This window comes from Hesperophylax consimilis, chromosome 11 (genome assembly GCF_061612785.1).
Source record: "Hesperophylax consimilis isolate HC1 chromosome 11, BYU_Hcon_1.0, whole genome shotgun sequence".
Lineage (NCBI taxonomy): Eukaryota > Metazoa > Arthropoda > Insecta > Trichoptera > Limnephilidae > Hesperophylax > Hesperophylax consimilis.
The window spans coordinates 35,503,742-35,517,661 of record NC_142846.1 but is presented as its reverse complement, the minus strand read 5'-3'; positions in this window follow the sequence as shown (position 1 = coordinate 35,517,661).

The following is a 13,920-nucleotide window of genomic DNA, read 5'->3' as shown; positions in this document are numbered from 1 at the left end:
CAAATGCCTTTAGCCATTGGAATTGAAATTACTCTCGTCAAGTTGATTCTGTTTAATGTTAAAGAAGGCACTGTAGAAAAAATTATTAAAGAAATCAATGATTTATACGGACAAGCCAAGAATCGGCCAAAGTGGGAAAGGGTGTTGGTAAGAGAAGGAATTGTCAATGGAAAAAGGGGACCAATTATTTGGTCAGCTATTACAATATCCATTGCAATGTCTATGTGGCTTACACCTGTATTTAAATTATACAAAGCAAATACGGAAAGTGATATCAGAGTTGCATTGAATATGTACGAAGTAAGTGCACCGTTCATCGATAATTATAAGTATGACCCTCTTATCTTTGAGGTGATTTACTTGTATGAATTACTGTCACTTGCAATTTGTGTTTTATGTTTTATAGCAATAGACGGATTCTTCGTCGTCTTGGCAACACATAACGAAATGCAGCTCAAAATCTTGACTATTAAAGTGACAAATTTGTTTACCGATGTAAAGAAGTCAGAAGTTTACGTGGTTAAATCCAGAATTAAAGATATAATTCAACAACATCTGGAAATAGTAAGGTAGGTTGAAGTGTTACTTACAGGAACAAAAAGATATTAATTTTGGATTGTCTTATAACAATATTTACTTTAGGTTTCTAGGATGTCAAAAAGTAGTTATTAGGTACATTTTATTTTATCATTGGCCTCTTTGCACTTGTAGATTTTAGGTCCTCTTGGTAAAACTACTACGATTTCGACGATCGATTGCTTTTGTTTCCCACCAATATGTCTTTTCAGCCTCAGCAACCAGTAACCAGACGCCAAAAGGTCTTCAAGATCGATCTGTCTAAAGTTTTCAACATCAATTTGCCCTCTATGTCCTTACACTCGTCAAGAAAGAATAGTATCTTAGGCATATTGCATGATTAAAATACGAATAAATAAATCATGTTTAATTTACAATCGAATCTGAGTTTCAGGTTTCACGAGCGAACTCAAGATCTGCTCTCAGTATATTTTGGCAACCTTTTGTTTGTGAATTCTATACAGCTTTGCGTGAACGGATATCAAATAATCGAAGTTAGTGTTTTTCGGTATAATATTATTTATTTTCAAAGCTGTAGTCAAAAAAATTCGTTTTATAAAACATATTAACCGTACAGTATTTATTTGTTGATTTTTCAGATGATCAAGACAAGGGAAATGGGATTTCACGACCTGATGTTGGGACTGGGAGCAATTGTTCAAGCATACCTTCCTTGTAGGCATGGATCTGTGATAAATGAAAAGGTTCTAATAAATTTAATAGCTCGAGGAAAAACGATCACTTACGGCCTTAGTACTTCGATACTTATTTAGTTTCACTTGTTGGTAGAATTATGAGTTTTGAAAATTTTACAATATCTTCTGATTTTAGAGTTTGGACATCGGTGAAGCTGCCTATTTTAGCAATTGGTACGAAAATCTTGACCCCTCTATCTCTCGAAGCATCAGAATATTGATGATCAGGGTCAAAAAGCCTCTGGAATTTGCGGGATTTGGCTTATTTCCTTTAAACATTGAGACCTTCTCTTCGGTAATACTATACATTTAAAAAATATTTTTGACTGTGTTTCTGTTTTAAATCGACCACCTGTCATTTCATCTATCTGTAAATTTGTTTGCTACGTTTGGTTCCGGTTCAAGATGGTTGCCGTGTTGTAAACAACCTTTTTATTCTGGCAGTTTGCATGATGGTTCATACTAAAATGTGTCAAATTGAAATAATCAACTATGGTACTTATCAGCACGAAAAAACCTTTTTTTAAATTGTCTTTTAGTCGTTCAAGGTTCTTAGAATTGCTAGAACCTTGGGGATAAATTTCATTTAACTTACTTCACTAATTTAACTTAATAATATTAATTTAACTTAATATCATTCAAATATATGTTTTAATTGCTTACAAATCTTATGATTTTGGAGGAAACTTTGGTTTTCATTGAATAAATAATCTAAAATTATAAAATAAGACGCAAGGTCTACATTGTTCACGGAACTACAGTTTAACTACTAGTTTAAGTACGATTCACAATTCTACCGCTACATTTTGTCCTCATCAAAGCACCATAATCATCAAAAATATTTTAAATAGATACATTCTTCAAATCAAATACTTCAAACAGATACGTTCTTTGAATCAAATACTATAAATACGAGTATATACGTTCTTTGAATCAAATACTAGAGGAAAGTAGATTTGCCTATGAAATGTTTTTAATATTGCTTTGATTAACTAAGTGTACACACATTGTTTACATTTTATCAATATTGGAAATTCAAATAATGTTTTCAATTATTTTTCAGATTTTAAGGACCGCATGGTCTTTCTTAAATTTGCTGAGAACTTATTCAAGAGCTGCAAAATAACTGCAAAAAACTTGTGTTAATAAAACTTCGTTGTATTTTTAAAAATATGTTTATTTTCAACACTAAAAATACACATTTCTACTTGAATATACCAACGCACTTATAAAAAACTTTAAATTTAGGAAGAAACTCAATTGTTGCTTTCACTTAAGTTATTGCTTTAAAAACACTTCTGATGATTCTGTTATCACGTTTGACACATTACTTAAGTAAGTATTTTTATTGCTAGCCTCTTTATCGAGAAAATTTGTAGTCAGTTCATTATAATGCGCAATATTTAAAAATAAATCATCACAAAAATCTAATATCTTTCCGTTTACAACATTTCCACTAAACCAATATTAAAAAGGACATATGGAAAAATTAAGGTATTAACTAAATTAGAAAGGTAGGTCAAGCCTATTGGGATATAACTATTTAACTAACAGCTTGAACTCAGTGCACCAGAAAACCATTTCGACCATTAAAATTGCTTACATTATTTCATGTTCTCATTCTTGGAATGCCTCCGATCGAATCGAATAAGGAATACTTGAGTTGTTAGTTACATTAAAAAGTTTGCCTAAATTAAAAATACGTTCCGTCTCGACTTGCAGCTGGCAAAGTTTCGGAATATAATATTTGTTGCAAACAAACCTTGTTACCGAAGTTTGCTTCACTCAAGCAATCCCGGGAAACTAAAGAATAATAAAACGTTTAGTTATTTCACCGACTTCGCTCAATGAATTTCAATTGAAGAACTTAGCAAGGACTCTATTATTACATCAACTATGAAGTATTTAGTGCTGAAAACTTTCAAGTAAGCATACAACTATTTGATTCTCTCCAAATTAAATTTGACCGAAGCATTCTGCGAGTTGAATTACGTGGTAATTTTTGCAAAGGCGGATAGAGTAATTAGGCGTTTCAAAGAAATTATTTTGAAAATTTTAGCTTTGATTTTTACATTCTTATTTAGTGCCATTGGAATCAGAGGATAAGACCAAGATCTTAAAGATGGCTACTTAATTAATTGAAACCAAAGTGAAAAAAATCAAAGCAAAATCAGCCCACAACCACCTTCGGAGTTCCCCGAGGAAGTATCCTTATACTATACTTAATGATCTCTGCAACTAATTTTTTTATGGAAAAATCATAAGTTTTACAGATAATACGGTGCTACTTATTCAATCTGACAGCATGCAAAGATGACTGAGAAAGCAATTAGAAAATGGCCAGACATCAATTATTCCATATTCTGCTTTCTCGGTAGAGGTAAAGTCACAATGAGGAAATCTATAGTTGCTTTTATTTTAGCTATAAAATACTTATGTACAAACTGATGAAATGTAAACTGTCGATTTCCCGATAATTAATAAATAAATCTTGCATTAAACATCATAAAACTAAATAAATAACTTCGTTAGTAAGAAGCCAGGTAGAGTATATAGGTAGAGTATTTGCCTATGTGGTCCACATTGTATAAAACGCATTCCGACAATATAAAAAGGGTTCAGCACACATTTCTAAGATTAATTAACTTTTAACTGAATATTCAAATTCAAAATATTAACTACATCCTTTTGATGAAACAACTTAACTTAAGGCAAATTAGGAGACTTGACCTGAAATTTGGAATTTTTGAGGCCAGTTTTAGACGTATGGATACTTTTCTAGCAAAAAAATACAAATTGATTTTGAAAGATCGTTATTTTATCTAGTAAAACAAAATGTTGAATTTTGAAAAATAATGTTATTTTCATATCATAATAAAGTGTTACCGTTGGACGTTGTGCAGATTTGTTAAATTTTCAAAGGTGAATTTGTATTATACAACAAATATTTCAAATCATATAATAAAACAATATAAACAATCAATAAATTATCTACCAAAATTATGAATAAAAATTTTGTTTTTATTTCAAATGAAATTACTAATAAATAAATCCGAACACGCGTTTTGTGACAAAAATCCCTCAATTTGACTATTTATTTATGGTCTTACAAATTGGTACAGTTAAGATTTTTTTACAATAATAATTTACCAAGACATTATTAAGACATAAGAAATAATTTATGACCAAATAATATATTCTTAAAGTATATAATAGTAATTAATTTTGATTGGCTGTTTGCGCATTTTTATTAACTCGGCGCAAGACAAAATTTTGTCATTCTCCGCCGCGACCGGGCGGCGAGCGGACATGTAGTTCACGCCGCCGGTCTAGTTAATAACATTTTAAAGAAATTCCTCGCTTAAAAATGTGGAGGAAAATACCCTTGGAACAATTTTTGTATTAGAAAACACAAATTACGACATCAAAAACGTACGTGGGAGATATATTTAAAAAAAAAACAAAGGTTAGTGATATTTAATTATCCGTGTACATTGTACGTACTCATATGCTACAGGGTCGTTCAAAAGAATCATTCAGAATAAGCACATATTTTTTATAACGTTTGGCGATAATTTTGTATTGTTTAATTTCCAGGGAAAAGAATCAACTATGGGGACTATCAGGAGTTTATGTCTGTCATCGATGTTTCATGTATAAATGTTAAAACTTATGCTAAAGTACGTGAAACTGTGATTGGTGGTCAAAAAGTGCCACGAACCAAATGAATTTTGATTTGTGATGTGCGATTCAAATCATTTTATTGTTCATAATTTCTATTTTATTGTCCAATTCAGTATTACATTGGTATAATTCAACATATTTAATATATTTTGTGTTACCTTTTGTCAGTTTCATAATGTTATATTGTGAATTGAGCTTCTTGTTTTAGGAAAAAAGACGAGTTTATTTTTACATACTAACCTATGATTTTTCAATCCAAATTTACTTCGTGAATTTAATAACATTTCGAAAATTAGACGAGTCAGGTCATGAAAACAAATACATGAAAGCGATACAATATTATACAATCGCATAACTACATATGTAGGTAGGTACCGTAGAAAATAGTTGGAAATAAACCTAGTTTTAATATATCATACTCTTTTCAATGTCATACGTATCAAATCAAGTAATACTTTAAAGATAAGTATTAGAAATAAAACTTACCGGTAATACCTTTCGGACAAACAAATAAATATGTAAAACAAAAGATTTTTACTCACTTTTGGAAAACCTATGTAAAATAAAATTAAACAAATATTTGAATCTTTTTTTAAATGTATATTCATATACTTACATATTTTATATCTACCATGTCAACGCGCTGCATTTGTATTTATTTATGTTTACGCACTCCGACGTATAATTTACAAATATGTATGTAACTACTTATTAGGATGAAAGCTGCAACCGAGAATTCAACAACAATAATTGTTATTTTATCGGAACCATGCTGTAGTTTTCGTCAGCCGCGCGGGTTTACGGCTTGCAGTGGAATGAATTCGGTTTTTCTGTCTCGTTCTAAAAAAACGTTAAGACGCCTTAATAATGCTGTCAGATAGGCGGATCATCTCTGACCTTGTACTATTAAATAAAATTATTAATAATTGCATTGACAACCCTGAAGTTCTCGCCAAAATAAAATTTTACGTCCCGACCAGAAATACGAGGCAAAGTAATAATAATACAAACAAAATAATAACAAAAACCTTTTTCTGTGGCAATTTTAAAACCAACTATGAAGTTAATATACCTATAAATAGATTACATCATTTTGGGAATATTGTAGACATGTTTAAAGATTCCGTATTAGTTATAAAACGAAATATTTTTAATCACTTTACTGAGATTTATGTATTCACGACTCCGTAGTGAATACACTTTTTATTTTTATATTTCTATGTTTCTTTATACATATTTTGCTTTCCATAATCCACACTATTCATTTTAATTTAATCATAAATCATTATTTATTGTTAACTATGTACCTAACACAACTGTAATACTTGTTACCTATCTTTATAAACGCCAATTAGGAATTAAATAACTAAATAACTTGTAGTATCAATATCGTTGGCCAACCTAATCAAGATCTTAAAATTACAGTATTTATGTATTTTTTTATTTATTTAAATATACTTCAACCATATGGGCTATTAGAAACATTTGATATACATAATAGTTTAGTGCAAGAGTAATCAAGAAATAAAAGTTAGCTATTAGTAATACATATAGAAATACTATGCAATAAGTATTATTCTTAACTTCGTTATTAATATTATTGAGGTATGTTAATATAGCCTTCTTGTAATTATTTTCCAAATGAATGCTGTCAATGTCATTGCCTAGATTGAACGGACCATGTTAAATACCTTGGTCTTACGTTTGACGATAAACATTGCCTTTTTATCACGAAAAAACTTAGAAAAAGTAATATTTTTTTAATTTTAGAAACATGCTTGACTTGAAATGTACAAAAGTTCTCTTTGCCAACCGAACAAGGAGTATGGAGTAATCTGCGATGGGGAGGTGCCACACTATCAGCCATAGATTCATGTCAAAGGCTTAAAAATTAATCCCCATAATAACCAGCACTGCAGATATATTCGACAAATTTGAAGTACTAGATGTTAGACAAATTTATGTGAAAACCGTTTTTACTCATGTTTTTAAAAACAAAAAAAATTCCAGAAAACACACGAAACACGCGGTTTAAAACCAACGAACTCTTACAAATACCTAAAACAAATACAACCCGCCTCACAACGCTGCCCAACCGCGAGGCGACATAGTCTCCCTGTCTTTGCACTGTACACACAGGAAAATTAAAAACACGACATTTGGAAAAAGAAATTTCAAGAAAATTGCTACTAAAATACGCAATAATCTTCCCGATAAAACAAGACAATTAAAAAAAATTAAACAAATTTTAAATCTTGTCAACTCATACCATAAATCAACTGACGGCCGGCATAGTCCAGTGGTAACGCATTGGACTGCCATTCCGAAGGTCGCGGGTTCGAACCCGGCGTGCGCAAATAAATTTTATTTGATTAATTTGTGTTATTTCACAATTAATTAATTAAAATAATATATAGTATATTTGCGGCACGTTCCAGAGTGGAAGATACTACCAGTATCGCCCTGGTGTAAGACCACCATTCAGAATTGAAACGTTGCTCCAAATGGCTTTAGCCGTGTTTAGTGACTAGATCTGAATAGCCGGGTACTTCCCCACCTTCCTCTTTCCCTTCCCCACTTACCTTCAGCCTCACAACATCCCCCAATTGGGGATGCCATAGTCTCACTGGCTCCAGACGGGAGCAGTTGGGACTCTTGTGAGGTATTCACTATAAAACAAACAAAAAAAAACTTCTACAGATTGATAGCTTTGGGCTTTTTGTATGAAACAAATTTGTTATAAAAAACCATAGATATGCCAATATATAGACAGTAAAAGGTCGGCTCATTCGGAGCCTACTTATTACACTATACACATACACCAATGAAAAACTTTGAAAGTTTATTCCATAGAATTTCAATTTTTCATTGGTGGATATAGTTAGGCAAACATATGACGTCACAATATTTCGGTTCAAATTTTCGATCGGAGTTATACCCCCCTGACTCACACAAACCTAAATTAAAAGTTTTCTAATGCTAATAATAATTGTTACCAAACACCGATAGGTACCAACCTGAATTACATAATTATATGAAAAGGTTTTTGCTTCCAATTTATCAACAAAAGTTACCGTTAAAATAAAATAATTGTAAGCAGGCAGAGTAACAATATACTTAAACCCTGTATAAATAGATGTGCAATAAAGATTACATTTTTTTAAAGAATGTATAATTCGGGAGTAATTTCACCAACTCCGAGGAAAATATTTCCCGTCGGCGGCATTTATTTTTTCTCGGAAGATTTTTTCAATTTATACTTGCGTCTCAGGCTAATAATTATTGATTTTTCAAAGAAAACTTCTTCTAACTGCTTTTCACTTTGTGATGGCATTATTTATTTTTTATTAAAACACAAATAACATTGTTTACATCACTTTATTTCGATACAAAATCTCAACATGTTTCATGAACCAAGTTCACTTCATCAGGAGCACAAGTATACTGATGTATACTTGTGCTCCTGATGAAGTGAACTTGGTTCATGAAACATGTTGAGATTTTGTATCGAAATAAAGTGATGTAAACAATGTTATTTGTGTTTTAATAAAAAATAATATTTATTGCTTATAATCATATTCTATCCTTTGTGTTTTGCATAAAAACTTTGTTTTGTAAACGTAAGTTTACCTTTACTAAAAATAATAATATTTGACAAGTCAAAATAGTTCCCCATAAAATAAAGATATAATATACTAGATTACATCTACTGAGAAATGATATATTTTACAATACCTTTTCTAAAAACATAAAGTTGGTTGTTTTCAGGTAAAAAAATCAAAAAGCAATAATTGTAGAATTAAATATTAGTACTTATAAAATTATTTGGCGGTTAAAAATAATCTGGCCTGGCACATTTGTTCCGTGCACTTGACCGGCAATCATGGTGCGGGTTCATTTATTTTTTCCCGATTTTTTTCGAGATTTTTGTAATTTATAGTTGTGTGTTCAGGCTAATAATTATTGCCTAAAATACTGTGTCATGATGTTAAAATAACTAAACAAATATTAGGTGGTTAAAAACCCCACTAAGGATTTATGATTGTTTAGCAAGAGTAATTTTTATCATTTGCAGTAGATTTAAAATATTTAACAAACTCGTAGGTTAAACTGCAACGAATTCATTGACTGTTGTAAACATTCCATCTTGATATTTTAATTTCCAAAAAGTGATTAAATCGATTTATTACAAGTAATTAAAATGGTATTTAACCTGAACGAAACTGAAAGAATCTAACAATTTGATTCTTAACTACTGACCAGAAATCTGATATTTGTCTAAAGCACCTATATAAATTGTACAGTGAGTTTTACTTAAATTTATAAATCAACTGTTGTAATATCGCAATGCCGTCGCCACGCCATTTCAAAAAAGATATTGTATTTCTTTATATCTCTGTTTGTTCCGTGTTTTTCAATGAGGTTGTGCTATACATAAATAGGTATAATATAATATTTATAAATTCAAGCCTAAAATATTATCTGTCCAATCCCGTAGGTAAGTACATACAAATTTCTCATTCGAAAATAATTCCGCTTCACGAAAAATCACCACTCTCTTGATAAGGTGTCAGAAATTTAATATAAAAGAACGGCGAGTAAAAGATTTGAATATTTCATATCAGATAAAAGTGTTGGGCGGCTTGGTGGGATGCGACTGACAGCGGTGACAGCGGTGACAGCTGTTTCGGCCGCAGTTGTTGTTGTGACAGCCCAGGGACATCTGTGACACTTTTAATTATGAATTTCTAACTCCGCGCCACCGCGCACCGCCACTGCCGACAAAATTTAGCATCATAAAATATTATTACTATTACAGATTTGCATCCCTTAGTTTTAATTACAAGGGTGTGTTTGCTTGCGTGGAAACTAAAAAACAACCTGAAATTAATGCAGTGATGATTTGTAAATATATGCATTTATTTATAGACACACGCACGGTGGCCGGAAATTTGTGAATCAAAATCACATTTGCAGTAATTTTTTCTGTAGGTTTATTTTTTTTTACGTAATTGTAAAAAGCATTCACTTTGTGGCTCATCATAATTTACAATAAAAACACATAAATTTGTTTTTGACCACTGTTGTTTTATTTTCACTCTACCGGTTTCGGAAGAACCCTTCCTTCGTCAGAAGAATATTAACAACTGATCTGCTACACAAAATATTGACTTATATATACAAAAATGTTAAGTGTTTGGGGGAGGGGTGGACAAAGTGTAAGTGGTAATTACAGGAATTCCAGGAAGAACAGAGCGGTTAACTGGAAATATGTCTAGAATAGGACTATAAGACAGATTAATTTGGTTATTTATTATACTGGAGTTATTATTGAGGGATTTTCTGATTTCAAGTGCTTCTAAATTATCTAGTTTTTTGCCTTTGTTACTACGGTGAAGAATTTTAACCCCTGTATCTTTACTAAAAGTATGATCGGTGGAAATGAGATGATTGGCAAACTCTGAAAAATTATTGTTATTTAAACATCTTAAATGTTCCGTGATTCTAATATTTATATTTCTAGTTGTCTTACCTATGTATAACGATAGACAATCATTGCAACATAGTTGGTAAATGCCTGAGTGGCTAAATTTGTGATCTTTATCTTTAGTATTTTTAAGTAATTTTCCCAAACTTTGTCCACCCCTCCCTCAAACACTTAACATTTTTGTATATATATGTCAATATTTTGTGTAGCAGATCAGTTTTTAATATTCTCCTGACGAAGGAAGGGTTCTTCCGAAACTGGTAGAGTGAAAATAAAACAACAGTGGTCAAAAACAAATTTATGTGTTTTCATTGTAAATTTTTTTTTTATTTTGACATGAGTGTATTGGGTTCGAAGTTGGAATTTTTAAAATGTATATTTTTTAAATTAGTCTTTAGGGGGTTAATATCAGCTGATTAATGTATTTTAAAACGTGTCAAAGCGTAGTCCTGTCTCTAAAGTACTGCTTATATTTCATATAATTTTTATTACTTTCATAAAATAATAATATACATTAGGTTGCGATAAACCAAACTCTTATATTTTATTATCTCATATTTTGATGACCAAATCGATTATCAGCCCCATTCTAAATTGTCGACACTATATTTCCAGTTTATTGCCGCTTTTCGGCCCATCTCTGCTTTTGTTCAAATTTTTACCACCTTTATTAATAATTAATTGTGATACCTACCGTTCTAATAAAAAATAAAAAAATTGAATAAAATTTTGGGGAATTTTATATCTTAAATTTGAGTTGTCGGGTGTTTTAACCTCTCTGCCTACCCCTGAGTGGTAAGGGCGTGATGGTTAGTTTTTAAATTTATAAGGGATTTTGTTTCAATGTTAAGAACTCTATTAGTATATTTCGTAAAACTCCACAAAATCAGAACAACACCGTCATTGTAACAGCATTGCTAAAAGTGTTGCGGTAAACAGGCGCAGACCGACCTTCAGTTAAACTCTTTTCCTCCTAATAAGTTTACAGTCAATTACTCCTTCATTACACATCATTAGACGTATTCACCGATTGAGTAGGTGAAGAGGATGGAACGCCACATATAAATCTGTCTTGGCAAGCATTTCTTGTTTCATTAAAATTCATAAATCATCTCTTAAATGGGTACCTACCTATTTTTCCGTTATTCCGAATCTTGAAAAGTTCTAAAATATTTAATCCTGTTACAAGGGGCATTATGCTTAAAGAGTGACTACTATTGCCCTCTATGTTGTAAATCTTAAGATATTAGGTTGGAATCTTGGCTAAATGATGCCATATTACTAATGTTTCCCTGATTATATCGTAAAGCAGTTTCTCTATTCATTAGGCATGATTCTACTTCAAGGGTTATCTGTAAACAGAAAATTCTGTTCTCATAATTGTGTTGTTGTATTATTTGATTCATTTTTTTATAAATACAAATAGCTTCCTTGAAAATCACTTCTTCTATTTCGTACGCGGAACAAGACAGTTTTTTTTCATAACTAGCAGAGAGGTCGAGCCGTCCTTAATCTGAGTAGAAATTTAATAGTAAATAAATTCAGACGCTTATTTAAAAACGGAGTGTTTTTCATTACTAAAGTGATATGAGCTCTTTAGCTAAGGGCCAGCCCTGCTTATAATCTTACAATGCATTCCACATAGTTTTAACACGCATATGCCTTTGAAATATCATTTATACTTTATTCGTCTGACTTTTGTTAGTTATTCGTTAGTTCATTACTTCTCTACAATACATCAAATAAGTATTATGCAACAAAAAATATCTAACAATTCCGTAATTTCACGTATCTACGGTCCTACGTCATAACTATGATTCAAACACACAGGTGAACAAAAATACCGATATTTGAAACATTAGAGACATCTAGCGAACAATTTAAAAACTAAATGATGGAACACAGAATTGATAATGATTTCTTTGGTTATATATTTGAAACATAAAAAATATGCAGTTAAAATATCTCATTACTGAACAGTTATCGGATTTTTCCGGAATTTCCTTAATTTCCTGCTTACATTTTATGCATATGATGTTGTATCATATATTATAGTATACTGTCAGCTATTAATAATATCTCACGCCTGTCACGAACTATCCCAACACTAAACTCTATCAATGCATTTCGTTGATTCTCCCACATTTGATTAATCTGTGAATTATTCAATGAAACCGTACGCCAAATGTGTATTTTATAAAACATTATTGTCGTAATTTAGTGGGCGTGTGGTTAGGCAATGATAAATAGGGGACAAGTGATAAAGACGCGATTTATGATATCACCATAAGTGGACATGTGTAGATATTAACACCTGAAGGTGATATTAATATTGTTCTTATTATTTATTCATGCGCTATCAAAAAAACATCTACACCTACATATTAAAATCAACACATATCTGACAACTAAAATACAAGACACCCTGTGGTTTTCAGAAACAACACATAATACAAAACGCAGTACAATCTAGGCGATCGAAATATCCGAGCCCATGTCGTATTTTTTTATATGCAGGTATTTGTAAATTACTACGTGTTTAAAAATATTTCTAGGAATATTGTTTTTTTTTACCTCCAAAAAATTTAGTTTGGACATTGGGCTCGAATTGTTATAAAAATTAACCAGCATTTGCGGGTAATAAGTAAGAATACTTTATTCTTCGCAGAAGTGACACATGTTTATTGTGTCAGTAATAAATGATTAGTATTATATTGTATTCAATGGTTATAAAATAATGTTTAATTTATTTGAACAGTTATCCTGTTCATAGAGCATATGTCAATATAGTGATAATATGTCTAAATCCTTTACTTTCCCGGTTATCTTGGTGAGATATCCGATAAAATATTTAATTATTATTTATTTAGAGAATTTAAATTAGAAAATAAATACAGTTGGAAATGGTGCCACGCATACTGTCGGTCTACTGAAGATGCACAGTTTTTCGTTTCATACAAGCTAGACGGTAAAAACTCTAGTACAACAATCAAGTTGGTAGGCGGGTTCGGGGCTAGTCAATTTGGGAGGCGCTTTTGGGTACCGCCGCATTTATTTAATAACCTATACCTCTGCCATAGTTCACCCAAAATGGTTCGCTACATTTGATGAATAGATTCATACGTCCGTCATTCCATGGTATCGATTCTCCAAACCAGGCAGCTCGCAATCGCCGTCAAAAGTACATACATTGGTCGACATTCTTATTCTTGAGTCTTGTCGAAGGTACACACTTACATACCCCAAACGTCAAAAGTCATACCACTCGAGCAACGAGAGGGTCGAACCACTCGTTATTTAAGTGGAATGACTTCGAGAATCGAGGCCCTAGACACACTGATTCCTAGATTTCTACCCACCCCTCATACCTTTTTCCTTACCAGAACTTCTTCTCGTTCCTTTCTTTAAAAATACCTTCCACACAACATCCCTAAAGATGACATAGGCCCCGCGGAAAATTATTTTTAAATTATTTAT